Source organism: Dipodomys ordii, unplaced genomic scaffold (assembly GCF_000151885.1).
Source record: "Dipodomys ordii isolate 6190 unplaced genomic scaffold, Dord_2.0 Scaffold10, whole genome shotgun sequence".
In the NCBI taxonomy this organism is placed as follows: Eukaryota; Metazoa; Chordata; class Mammalia; order Rodentia; family Heteromyidae; genus Dipodomys; species Dipodomys ordii.
In genome coordinates this window covers 23,225,568-23,238,661 of record NW_012267226.1, presented here as the reverse complement: position 1 = coordinate 23,238,661, position 13,094 = coordinate 23,225,568, and the positions used below count along the sequence as shown (strand labels likewise).

Here is a 13,094-nt window from a genome sequence, read left to right as displayed (position 1 = left end):
TGGGGAAACAAAGGAGGAGGCAACAATGCTTGATAAGAAATGTACTCATTACCTTGCTCATGTAATTGTAACCCCTCTGTATGGTATTTTCACAATTTAAAAAAATCCAAATTAAAAATAAAAAGAAAAGAAATAGAGATGAATTATGAGTGATCTCTCTCTCTCTCTCTCTCTCTCATTTTCCCTCTTCTCGTTATTGTTGTTGGTTGTTGGGCTTGCACTCAGCCTGGGCACTGTCCCTGAGCCTCTTTGTGCTCAAGGCTAGTGCTCTGTCACTTGAGCTGTAGTGCCACTTCCAGTTTTTGAGTGGTTAACTGGAAATAAGAGTCTCATGGGCACTTTTCTGCCCAGGCTGGCTTTGAACCACAATCCACAGATCTCAGCCCCCTGAGTAGTTAGCTAAATAGTTAGGATTACAGAGATGAGCCATTGGCACCAGACTTTGCATCTTTTCCTTAGTGGTACTTGGGTTTGAACTCAGGACCTCATTCTTGCTACCACTTGAGTCATGTCTCTAGTTCCAGCTTTTTGCTGGTTAATTAGAGATAAGAGTCTCTTGGATTTGTTTGCCCAGATTGGCTTTGAACCTTGGTCCTCAGATCTCAGTCTCTTGAGTACCTAGGATTACAAGAATGAGTTGCTCTCTCTCTTTTTTCTTTCCGGTTAGTCATGTGCATTGTCCCTGAGCTCTCTTGCTCAAGGCAAGCACGCTACCACTTTGAGCCACAGCACCACTTCCAGTTTTTTGGTGGTTCACTGGAAGTAAGAATCTCATGGACTTTCCTGAACAGGCTGGCTTTGAACCATGATCCTCAGATCTCGGCCTCCAGAGTAGCTAGGATTATAGGCGTGAGCCACTGGCTGGCTCTGGTTCTCTTTTTGCTTTAATCATTTTCTGAACAGGGTCTTGCCCCTTTTGCCCTCAGGTGAAATGTGTATCTTCTCCCTGTGCCTGTCTCAGAAGTGGAATTACAGCACATGTCCAGCTCACTTGTTGGGATGGGGATCTCCCTCATTTTTTGCCAGTGCTGGCTTTGAACCTCTGATCCTCCCAATCTCTGCCCCCTCAGTAGCCAGGATTACAGCTGTGAGCCACTACACAGATTTCTGTCACTGCTTAGCAACTCGGAAGTGGGCCACGTGTCAGAGTTTCAGTTCCTTAAGGACCAGTGGCCGTCCTCGTTCCTATATCCGACCCATAGGTTGTAGGGACAACTGACTAAGGGACAGCCAGACAGTTGTGCCCTGAGCTTGTCATTCGAAGAGGTGTGTACAGGAGACTGTGGGGGGCCCCGGGGCCTCGTCCCTGTCTCCCCTGAGCCCAAGGCTGGCGAAGGCTTTGAAAGGACAAGGGCTCTCAGATGGAGGCTGTGACAATGTGCTGGCACTGGTGTCACTTGTGCCCACATGGTACCCTCTTCTGCCAGTCCAAGGCCACGCGTCGTCTCCGCCCCACACCTCCCGCACTGCCTGCCTTCCAGGCTCTCGCACTGTGGGTGATCCAAGGCCGTTTCTCCCCGCAGAGCCTTGGCTCCCCAAGGCCACCCCTCACACCAGGGCAGCCTCTGTGTAGGCATCTGACAGCCGCAGAGACAGACCCAGCTTAACCCCACCAGCTCCCCAGGCCCCGGACAACGCAGGAGGAACAAATGTTGTCTGCATTCCAGATGTCCCCGGCAAATCAAATTAAATCCGATTAACCATGGGGGAGGGGCAGCCTCACACAGCCAGCCAGCTCCCTAGCTAGTTCTATGGCTTCCTTCAAAGCCGTGGACAAAACTCTGCCTCTTACAACTCTGGATTTTGGATTTTAGGAAGCAAACCAACTCCCTTTCAGTGAGGTGCTCAGGTAATTTGCTTGTGTGTGTGTGTGTTTGTGTGTCCCAGTACTGGGGCTTGAGTGCTAATCCTTAGCTTGTTCGAGCTCATGCTCTCCCACTCTCCACTCTCTCTCCCTCTCCCCCTCCCCTTTCTGCTCAAAGGCTGGCACTCTACCACTTAAGCCACACCTCTACTTCTGCCTTTTTGCTCGTTAATTTGAGATCAGTGTATCAGGCTTTTCTGCCTGGCTGGTTTCAAGCTGAGATCCCAGCCTCCTGAGTAGCTAGGATTAGAAGCGTGAGCCACAGGCGCCTGGCCAAGTAACTTGCTTTTAAACAAATGAAGACAATATTGCATTGTTAATTTGTTGATATCCAGCAAGATGTGAAATCTACTACTTATTTTGATCACTGTTGTTTCTGATCTCAAGAATAATACTTGGCACACAGCACGAATTTTATAAATATTTTAAGTTCACTGGGCCAAGGGAGAGGTAGAAGGAAGAAGGCATTTACTCCAAAATCCTTCTTCTCTGTAAGAGAAATAAAAGACTATTTGCCTGACCTGGAAGCAGACGATGAGAAAAGAATTGTTACCATAGCAACCACAGCTCCAAAAATAAACACTATCCAAAGTTGCCATGGTTGATTTTATTATTATTATTGCTATTATTGGATGGAGGAACCTAGTCAATACTTGTACATTGTACCAGAGCCCTAGGTCACATATTAGAAAAATACGGCTCCTAATGTGTTGTGTGTGTAGCTATTTATTGTGTGCATGGGTACACACATGTGCAAGTGCACACACATACACACTGGCATTGGGTTTGAACTCAGGACCCTGAGCTTTTTCAATCAAGGCTGGTATTCCACTACTTGAGCCACCACTCCACTTCCAGTTCCCAACATGTTACTGTAAATATGCTCTGGCCAGAGCCTTCTTTGAGGAGAGGTCAGTTCCTCTCACGCAGTTGTAAGAGCAGTAGCCTCAGGCCCCTGGCACTTGCAGGCCGATGGGGACACAAACAGATCAAAGCAACACCAGAAAAGAAACCAACAGATCTAAAACAGACACAGAAGCCAACATGTAATAACTCAGATTTACACAAACGGCAAACGGATGATAATTATTCGGCTCAGAGAGGACGTCTTGCTTCAGAAAATGATTTACACTAGCATTCCATGAAAACTGACTTTCCTTCGATGCTTTCATTGTGTGAGCATTCATTCATTCCCTAAATACACGTTTGCTCCCGCTCCAACTATGTTCCATGTGAAGAGCTTTGTCGGCGCTGAATAAAATGAACTGACTTCATAGCTTAGACCTAGTGAAGGACACAGTGAGTCTGTGAGGTCCCGCTTCTGCCCGGAGGCCACAGGGACTATGTGTAATCAATCTCTACGTCCACGTGATAAATTACTATACATGTGTAATCATCCTTAAGTGGGGAACGACATCAATCTCTACGTCCACGTGATAAATTACTATACATGTGTAATCATCCTTAAGTGGGGAAAGACATCCCGGAGCCCGAGAAGGAAGAGCACAGGCACGGCATGAGAGACCCCACCAGAAAAACAAAGCAAAAAGAGCTAAGAGCTTGACTCAAGTGGTAGCGCACCTGCCTGCTTCAGTTCCAGGACCAGTGGCTCCCATAAGTGGGAAGAAGGAAGGAAGGAGGAAGGAAGGCAATACCACCAAGGCCAGGCAGATTAAGTAACTGGCCCAGGACCAGGGCGAAGAAAGCAGCAGAAGCAAAGCCTCCTTCCCATGCTGCCTCTCTGCACAATGACCAGCGGCCCACGCTGATCTCCAAGGCTGGTCCTGGGCGGCCATTCCAGAAGAAACTGCCCTGAAAGGCAGACGAGTGTGGACAGAATGCCATCAGCTCAAAGCCAGGATGTGGTTGCATCCTGGGCAAACATGAGCTCCCAAGAACTGGAGAGGACAGCTGGGCACCAGTGGTTCACCTAGCTGTCATCCTAGCTACTCAGGAGACTGAAATCTGAGGATCACAGTTCCAAGCCAGCCAGGCAGGAAAGTCCATGAGACTCTGATCTCCAATTAATCACCAGAAAACTGGATGTGGTGCTGTGGCTCAAAGTGGTACAGCACTAGCCTTGAACAAAATAGCTCAGGGACAGCACTCAGGTCCTGAGTTCAGGTCCCACAACTACTAACAATAACAACAACAACAACAACAAAGGAGAAGACAGCACAGGTGAGTTAAGGATCTGTATGCTGGTTTCACCGGCCACTGACCAGCTTGGAGGGTGCCAAAATGGCACTGTGGAACCCATTCATCCTTGAAAACAAACATGGAAGCTGTGTGTTCTGAGAAGTGCAGAGCCAGGTGTGGACAGTGGCAGAGGAGGGGGAGGAAGCAAGGCCAAGGGAAAATGACAATGCCTCTCCGGCCAAGCAGGGCCTTTCACTGTAAATGCTGTTCTTTATATCCTGGTCTTTTCACTGGGTGATGAGCTACTCAGGAGGCTGAGATCTGAGGACTGTGGTTCAAAGCCAGACCAAGTGGACAAATCAGTGAGAATCTTATCTCCAATTAACAGCAAAAAGCTGGAAATGAGTATGTCTCAAGTGGTAGGGTACTGGCTATGAGTGGAAAAAGCCCAGGGTCCTGAGTTCAATTTTCAGTACACACAGACACACAGAGTCTGGACATTAATGGAGGTATTGAGGGAAGTAATCTGAAAGAGAGAGAGAGAGGGAGAGAGAAAGCGCTCTTTTAGAAACCTTTTACAATGGGCAGGCCACCCCATGCAAAGCCTCCACGAAGGGGTTCACAGAGCTCTCTGGAAAAGGTCCAGCAACTGGCAGAACAAAGCCAAGGCTTTCCTCAAAATCTGAAAGCAACAGCCCTGAGGACTCTGAGTCTCTAAAGGAATGTCATCAAGCATGGCCAGCAGCCAACTTATTGGTCCATCTCCAATGAGGACACGGCAAGAGGAAAGGAGCTGGGGAGGGGGCAGGATCCCCAGTAGATGTCAGGTAAAGCATTCTACAAAGTATGGCTCAAAAACACAGCGAGACGTAGCTAAGTCCTCCTGGAGGACTTGCCTTTTTTTTCCAACGTGATTTCTCATGTCAGACCCGGGGGCAGACACACTGTTGTGACCGAGCGAAGGGCAGCCCATTCCTGGTGATGAGATGATCCCTCTCCGCTCCCAGGAATCCTTCCAACCCTGGAGTGCCACCCAAAGGTCAGAAGGACTCTCAAGTGCAGTGACCCAGCTGGGAGATGAATGCTGGCGAGGACAAGGCAGGTGTCCCGAGGTCGGCCTGGCCTGGCTGCTATGTTTGGGAAACGGGTGGCCATGACAGCAGCTAAGGGCATGCGCACCTGCCAGAGCTCTGCCCCGGACTCCGGAGACCCCCCTCCGTCCTCCCGTCCACTACTCCAGAAGCAGAACTCTGGAAATTATTTTCGGTCCTTGTTTCACAAACTGCCTGGGCTATTAGAATAGCAAGGATGTGGTCTTTTTTTTTTTTTTTCCTGATTCCAGTTCCAGTTCTGGTCAGAGCTTCTAAAACCCCAGGAATGGATCTCGTGAAAGAAATGTGTGCTGTTACTGATAATTGGCCCCTGGATAACGCTGGAGCCCAGGCTAATGACCCCTGGACAGCCACCACCAGGCTTCTCCATAAAAAGAACAAGTGGGGACTGGGAAGGTGGCTTAGTGGTAGAGCGCTTGCCTTGCATGCCTGAGGCCCTGGGTTCGATTCCTCAGCACCACATAAGCAGAAAAACCTGGAAGTGGCGCTGTGGCTCCAGTGGTAGAGTGTTGGCTTTGAGCTGAAGAGTTCAGGGACAGTGCCCAGGCCCAGAGTTCAGGACCCACGACCACCACCAACAACAACAAAAAGAACAAGTGAATAAAAATAAAAGGGAGAGCCAGACACCAGTGGCTCATACCTGTAATCCTAGCTACTCAGGAGGCTGAGATCTGGGGATCACAGTTTGAAGCCAGGCTGGGCAGGAAAGGCCACAAGAGTCTTATCTCCAATAAACTACTCTGAAAAAGCTGGAAGTGGTGCTGTGGTTCAAGTGGTAGAGTGCTAGCCTTGAGCAAAAAACAAATCTCAAGGACAGCACCCAGGCCTTGAGTTCAAGTCCCAGGACCAGCAAAAATAATAATAACTAATTAATTAATTAAAAGGGATGACTGCTAGCTCACACCTGTAATCCAATCCACTCAGGAGGATGAGATCTCAAGATCACAGTTCAAAGCCAGCCCAAGGCAGAAAATTCCATGAGACTCTTATCTCCAATTAAGCAGCAAAAAGCCAGATGGGAAGCTATGACTCAAGTGGTAAAGAACCAACCTGGAGCGAAAAAGCCAAGGAACAACATTTAGGCCCTGAGTTCAAGCGCAGTACCAGCACAAGAGAGGAAGAGGAGGGAAATACTGTCTCTTAGCTCAATGTAGCAGACCACAGAAGAGGCGAAGGCTTATACTGAGACCATGTATGCTTTCAGAACCAGACAAGATGAAATGGGGCAGTGCAAATCTGAGTAACCTGGAACCAGAGATGTTTCCACAGGATACAAGGAAGGACAGATTAATCATTAATGACCAAGTGGGACTCCAGTCATGTGCCAGTGTCTTGGAACCATTTGGTCCTTTGGAATCATGATCGAAGACAGGGAGTGGTCTGTGGTAGGACACAGACTTGGCCTCTATCCCCAGTTGTGGTCACACAGCTCCTAAACCCACGGAATCTGAACCCAGAGCGACTGAGTGAGTTCATAACAGGGACGGGGTCCCAGGGCAGGCCCTAAGCCCACCACCAGAGCCACCCAGTAATTAGATTAGAGGCTCACAGCCCAATCCCAGGAAGGGGAAAATGGTGATAGAAGGGAGTGTAGACATCCAAGTTGTGTTAAAATTATAAACTGCTTTCCGAGTACCCCAAATTTTAGCTAGCTTTTGCTATTAGACCCAACATGATTTAAGACAACGAACTGGCAGACCTTGGTAGTCTCCAAAATGTTATCCTGTCTTCCTGTACTTTTCTAATTAGTGGCTCAAATACCCAAGGATTGCTGTTTTACGTTGTTTTTTTTTCTTCTGTTATTGTTACTGTAACAAAATCACAAAGGCATGCTGATTTTATTTTATTTTATTTTTTTGTCAGTCCTGACAAAAAATTGAGCTCAGACCCAGGCACTGTCCCTTAGTTCTTCAGCTCAAGTCGAGTGCTCTACCACTTGAGCCACAGCACCACTTCCGGTTTGCTGGTGGTTAATTGGAGATAAGAGTCTCATGGACTTTCTTGCCCAGGCTGGCTTTGAACCGTGATCCTCAGATCTCAGCCTCGGGGCTGTGAATGTGGCCTAGTGGTAGAGCGCTTGTCTAGCATGTATGAAGCCCTGGGTTAGATTTCTCAGTGCCAATATAAACAGAAAAAGCTGGAAGTGACGCTATGGCTCATGTGTAGAGTGCTAGCCTTGAGCTAATGAAGCTCAGTGACGGTGCCCAGGCCCTGAGTTCCAGCCCTAGGACTGGCAAAAAACAAACAAAAAAACAAAATCCCACTCAGATCTCAGCCTTAGTGGCTAGGATTATAGGTGTGAGCACCAGCGCCCCGGAGCTATTTTTTAAGAAAGTTTTACTTACATTGTATGTAAGTTTATCTAATTTGGGGAGGGGAAGCACAGAAGTGGTAAGACAAAGAATGAACCAACTCAGCAGTGACACCCACCAGACATGGAAATGAACTGTACAGCTGGGGCAGGGGAGGGAAGTCGGCAGGGGTAAACCTGGGAGGGGCCACGCTGGTCAAAAGGAAATGGATTCATTACCTGACTCACATAACTGTAGCCCCTCTGTACATCACCTTTACAATAAAGCATCAAAAAATTAAAAAAGGTTTTATCTACCTCAAAGTTCTTCAGGTTTCAGGATTCACATCCACTCCTGATGGCTTCTGGCTAACAGAATCCAGAGGTGGCCCAGGGCAGCACAGGCCAGTCAGGGAGCAGGTGTGTCACCCAGCTGGCCCCTGCCCCTCTCCCCTCCGGTCTCCCCCTCCCCCTGACTCTTTTCTTTTGGTTCTAGAGATTGAACTTGGAACCTGGGCACTGTTTCTGAGGTATTTTTGTTGTTGTTTTGTTGTTTTCTTTTTTGCTTGTTACTTGAACCACAGCTCTACCTCTGGCTTTTGGGTGATTAATTGGAGATAAGAGTCTCCGGGACTTTCCTGCCAAGGCTGGCTTTTAACTGTGCTTCTCAGATCTCAGCCTCCAGAGTAGATGGGATTATGGCTGTGAGCCACTGGGCAGGTGCCTGGCTCTCATAAAAAGCCACCATGACCCAATTATGAGCTCCCCCGTCTAATGATCTCATCAAATTCTAAGCATTTCCCAAAGACTTCACCTTGAAACACCAAAGTTGAACTAGGTCTCCACCCTCTTGGTACCAGCTGGACCCCTGAGGATCCAACTCCAGCCTGGCTTCCAAGACACATAGTCCCATTCAAATCAGAGCAGTTGTCACCCACAAACTGGGCAGGAACCTAGGCTAATGCTTTTTTCCATTGCTGCAAAAGTGGGGTAGGTGGAAAACATGTGGGCTGTTTGCTGTGTTCTTATACCTTCCCTCAGCCACATCATTTCCTCCCTCCAACCAGAAGCATCTAGAAGCTCTGTGGCCAGAATTTGGCGTAGAGGTACCAGGCCAGGGGGCAAAGGACACTAGAGAGGTGGGCTGGGCTAAGTAAGACGTGAGAGGCCTAGTTAAGGCTGGAGACCAGCTCCGCCTCCCAGACCTGCCGGCAGCTTCCCTTCCTTGCCACATTTAGAGATCAGAGTGGCCGGGGAGTATTGCTCAGTCAGGCTGTGCAAAGGATATAAAACGCTTCACCCTATCTGACAAGACACCAGTGACTGAATTTTGCCCACTAGTCTTCTCCAATACAGAATATTTCCCCAGCGATGAATTTGGACTATGCCGTTAGAACTGAAAAGCCAGAACCATAGAAAGCAGAGCATTTGAATCACTTGCAGGGGGTGGCATGTGGCTGCTTGTGGTGGCCCAGGGGTGGCAGACCACTGTCTGACATCTTTCCGCTGACACCTTTCTCTCAGAAGCCAGGCTGGGTGCCACGGGCTCATGTCTATAATCCTAGCTACTTATTTAGAAGGCTGAGACCTAGAGGATCCTGGTTCAAAGCCAGACCTGGCAGAAAAACTCTTGAGACTTACTATCCAATTAATTAGCCAGCCAAAAGCTGAGCTGGAGTTGTGGCCCAACTGGGAAAGGGCCAGCAATGAGCAAGCAAGGCCCTGAGCTCAAGCCACAATATTAACACGAAAAGCAGAAGAAAAGAAAGACAAGACGAGATCAGACAAACCGCCTACGTGTTCCTGTTCTGTATCTCTGAGAAAGGCTGCACGCTCTCCTCGAAGTTCCACCAGCTCCAACGCTGTGGTAAACGAGCTCCCAGGTCCCCAAGACAATCACAAGCTATATTCTCCTCCAGGTCTCCCCCCCCCCCCACTGCAACAAGGCACACATGGACCTTGGCCAAGAATGCCAAGAAAGGGCCTCAGGAAAATCCCTAAAGCTCGTGGGCACACAGCAGCCCGGCAGGCACGCGGGGCTCTCCAGGCCAGCTGGGTTCTGCATCTTAACAGGCTCAAAAAAGTTCCATCTTGGGGGCTGGGAAGGTGGCTCAGTGGTAGAGCGCTTGCCTTGCATGCCTGAGGCCCTGGGTTCGATTCCTCAGCACCACATAAGCAAAAACAAAAAAGCCGGAAGTGGTGCTGTGGCTCAAGTGGTAGAGCGCTAGCCTTGAGCTGAAGAGCTGAGGGACAGCGCCCAGGCCCAGAGTTCAGGCCCCATGACCGGACCCAAAAAAAAAAGTAAAAAAAAAAAAAGTTCCATCTTGGCAGCTTGGCCGCTCAGACGCTTCCATGAAGGCCGAGTGGGCCGGCAGCACCACGAGGAAAACTGAACTGACCAAGAAGGGCAGACTTACCCCCTGGGAACTGGCCCACGCTCACGCCAGGCTCTTGCGTAGCATATAACTGGCACAACTGAGTATCCAACCGCATGGAAACTCTCGAAAGACCAGCTCCCACAGAGGAAGGAAGCTGGCCAGCGTGAATCAACCCACCACAGTACGTCTCCACCACCTCAGCTTCCACCAGGGACTCTAATCTAAAACCACATCAACGGCCAAAGGCTGGCTGCTTCTGACAGGCAGTACACCTGTGTCATCAGTATCGCCTACACACACACACACACACACACACAATCGTTTCAGCAGCCTGCTTGCTGTCCTGTCTCAGTTCCTACCTTCCACGACCAACTCCTTCACACTCAGTTCCTTCACGAGCATGCAGGGGCCCACCACCTCCAAGCCCGGGAGAGATGCCTCAGAGGAACGATGAAGAACTCAAGCTTTAGGATCAGAAGAACATGGTTCAAATTCCAGCCTTGTTGCTGTTTGACCAGGAGCCAGTTAATCTCTGAACTTCAGGTTCCAGGCTGTTTCTTCGCTTGAGTTTGTTGAGAGGATTAAAGGTGATCAAGCATTTAAGGTGCTTTAAGAAAACTTGGCACCGAGTAGGACTCTGTCTCCTCCCTCAAGGAATTATGGGTCTGGTAACCCTATCTAGTTAACCCTATCCAGTACTGATGACTTCCTTAGTTTAATGACCAATCACAGGCCCCTTTGCATCTTCCCGTTGCTGTGTGTTAAGAAGAGTGTGAGTGGCCAGACATAGGCTAGGCTTACTGGTTCACACCTGATAATCCCAGCCACCTGGGAAGTAGATATTGGGAGAATGGAAAAACAAGGCCAGGCCAAGCAGAAAGCTCAGGACTCCCGTTTTAATCAGTAACAGCTGGGTGTGGTGGCGCATGCCGGTCATCCACAACTACAGGCAGGAAGTATCAACAGGAGGATCAATGTTCAGACCAGTCTATACAAAAAAAAAAGGCGAACTTATCTCGAAAATCACCAAAGTGGAAAGGGCTGGGAACACAGCTCCATTGGTAGAGAGCCTACCGGGCAGGCTCAAGGCCCTGGTTCAGCCTCACTCCCCCCTCCAAACAAGGACACGGGCTTTGGCTCTGCCACACTCCCTGCGCCTCTCACAAGCAGAGCGGTGAGCCTTACAAACAAGTCAAATATGGGGGCACTCCACCGGCAACTGTGCTGCGTGAAACCTGAAACAGGTCTTCCTTCCTCCAAGAATCAGGGAAAAGATGGAGAACCAAGAGAAAGCCGTCCTTTATCTGCAGACGAGTCACCAGAACAACGCGGCCTGCCAGGCTGCACACAGCCCGTGGGAGGCATGGCTCAAGGTCACAGGGGAGCCTCACAGAAACCCGAAGGCTCGGGGTGAAAATACCCTCTAGCTGTCCACCTGCCAAACTGAGCCATCAGGAAGGACAGGTAGAAACAGAATGGCCGGGGAAGGATGAAGGCACAGAGGAAATTCATGTCCCCTAGAGCGACAAGCTGCAGTGGCCCACTACCCAAAGCCCTCATCCCTTGTCTTTCCCTGCCCTCCCTCCACCCCCAATTTCTGACTTTCCATCTACATTCAGCAGGTCAGAGACTCTGGTCTTCAGTCTGGGTTTTGAACAATTACCTCAACCGGTTTGGGCTAAGTAATTTTGGAAGACATGCAGACACTAATTATCTATTTTCTTTTTACATGTTGTTGTTGCTGGTAGTTTGTTCCAAGTTCTAATCCCAAAAGCTAGTCCCAGCAAGTTCTACTGCCTTATTTCCTGAGCTCAGAGGGCTACACAACCAGAAATAACAAAATGTCACGTTAATCACACGGCAGGTATGACAATGACTCTAAATAAGCCAACTGATATAACTCGTCAGGCCGTGGGCCTGCACCCAGACATGCTTGCACCCAATTACCCAGAAGAGAAAGGAGTAGCTGCCACTCATATATTGAAGGTATGTCTTCATATTTTCTAGAATCAACCATAGCTCCTCATTTAGTTGAATCCTATTTGTATATTTTTAAGAGCAAAAACACTTCTGCATATAGGATCTCAACACATCTGTGTGTATGTGCAAGTTCCATGGCTTGAACTCAGGAATTGGGATCTGTCCCTTAGATTTTCCACTCAAAGCTGCTGCTCTACCACTTAAGCCACAATTATACTTCTGCTTTTGGGTGGTTAATTGTAGATAAGAGTCTCATGGACTTTCCAGAGACTGGCTTCAAATCAGGATCCTCAAATCTCAGCCTCCTGAGTTGCTAGGATTACAGGGGAGAGCCACTAACCCCTTGGGTTTCAGTGCTTTGTGTGTGTGTTTTTCTTGAATTCAGGTCCTGGGTGCTCTCCCTGTGTCTCTTCTGTGCTTAAGGCTAATGTCATACTGAGCCACAGCGCCACTTCCAACTTTTTCTGGGTAGTTTATTAAAGATTAGAGTCTCGTGGACGTTCCAGCCAAGGCTGGCTTCAAACCGTCGATCCTCAGACCTCTGCTTCCCAACTAGCTAGGGTTACAGGTGTGCGCCACCTGCTCGGGGGTTGCAGAGCATTTTCCATGAATCAAAACTTGAGCCCTTTGGCAGACATCAATCTGACCGCCTGCCAGTCACCGTTTCCCCACTTCTTCATTAGGCCATCTCACAGCTATGTTGTCTAGGTGTCTCCTACATGTTCTCGGGTGAGAAGCGGAATTCCCTTATCTGGAGGTGGGGGTTTGGGGGAAGTAATTAGGAGTTATTGAGGCCACAAGGGTGAGTCCCCCTGAAGGCAGCTTGCTCTGTCTCGCCCCCCGCGTTGGGCCTGGTACTAAGTACATAGCTCAGAGCGGCCTCAAACTCGCCATCCTTCCACCTCGGCCTCTCACGAAATAGGACCCTGGGCGTGTGGCGCCGCACCCCGCCAGATGGGCGAGGAGGGCGGGGAGGCCCTCCCCACGTGCCAAGCACCGCGCAGCGCCACGCTCTCGGATGTCCAGAACCCTGAGCCAAGTGCGCGCCAACCCTTCACAGATTACCCGGTATCTGGTGTTCTGTTGTCACCTTTTAGGGTCTGCTTTTAGGGTCCTTCTTTGGAGGGGAAACTGACAAGTCACGACAAACGACTTTAGTCCCAAGATTCGTCGTCCCCTCCCACCGCCCAGCGATGACCCCGCGAAGCCCTAGGTCTAGGCAGTGTCTCTAACCGGGAGCGCCTGGTCCCGGGCGGGGAGACGGTGACGAGGGTGGAGCTCAGGGCGGCCGACCTGGTCCCCAGGGCAGCGCCTGGGCGCCGGGCTCTCTC

At 49.6% G+C, this 13,094-nt stretch overlaps 1 protein-coding gene across 2 annotated transcripts in view; it reads right to left on the bottom strand.

Moving 5' to 3' along the window:
* Gramd1b (GRAM domain containing 1B) overlaps positions 1 to 10,220 on the bottom strand; it is a 114,876-nt gene extending 104,656 nt beyond the window's left edge. The window contains exon 1 of one of the 2 annotated variants that reach the window (XM_013009656.1): positions 10,143 to 10,220. The gene's annotated coding sequence lies outside the window, so the exon portion shown is untranslated. The remainder of the gene's footprint in view (positions 1 to 10,142) is intronic. The other variant, XM_013009657.1, reaches the window with a different exon arrangement.
* Positions 10,221 to 13,094: the final 2,874 nt, after the last annotated feature.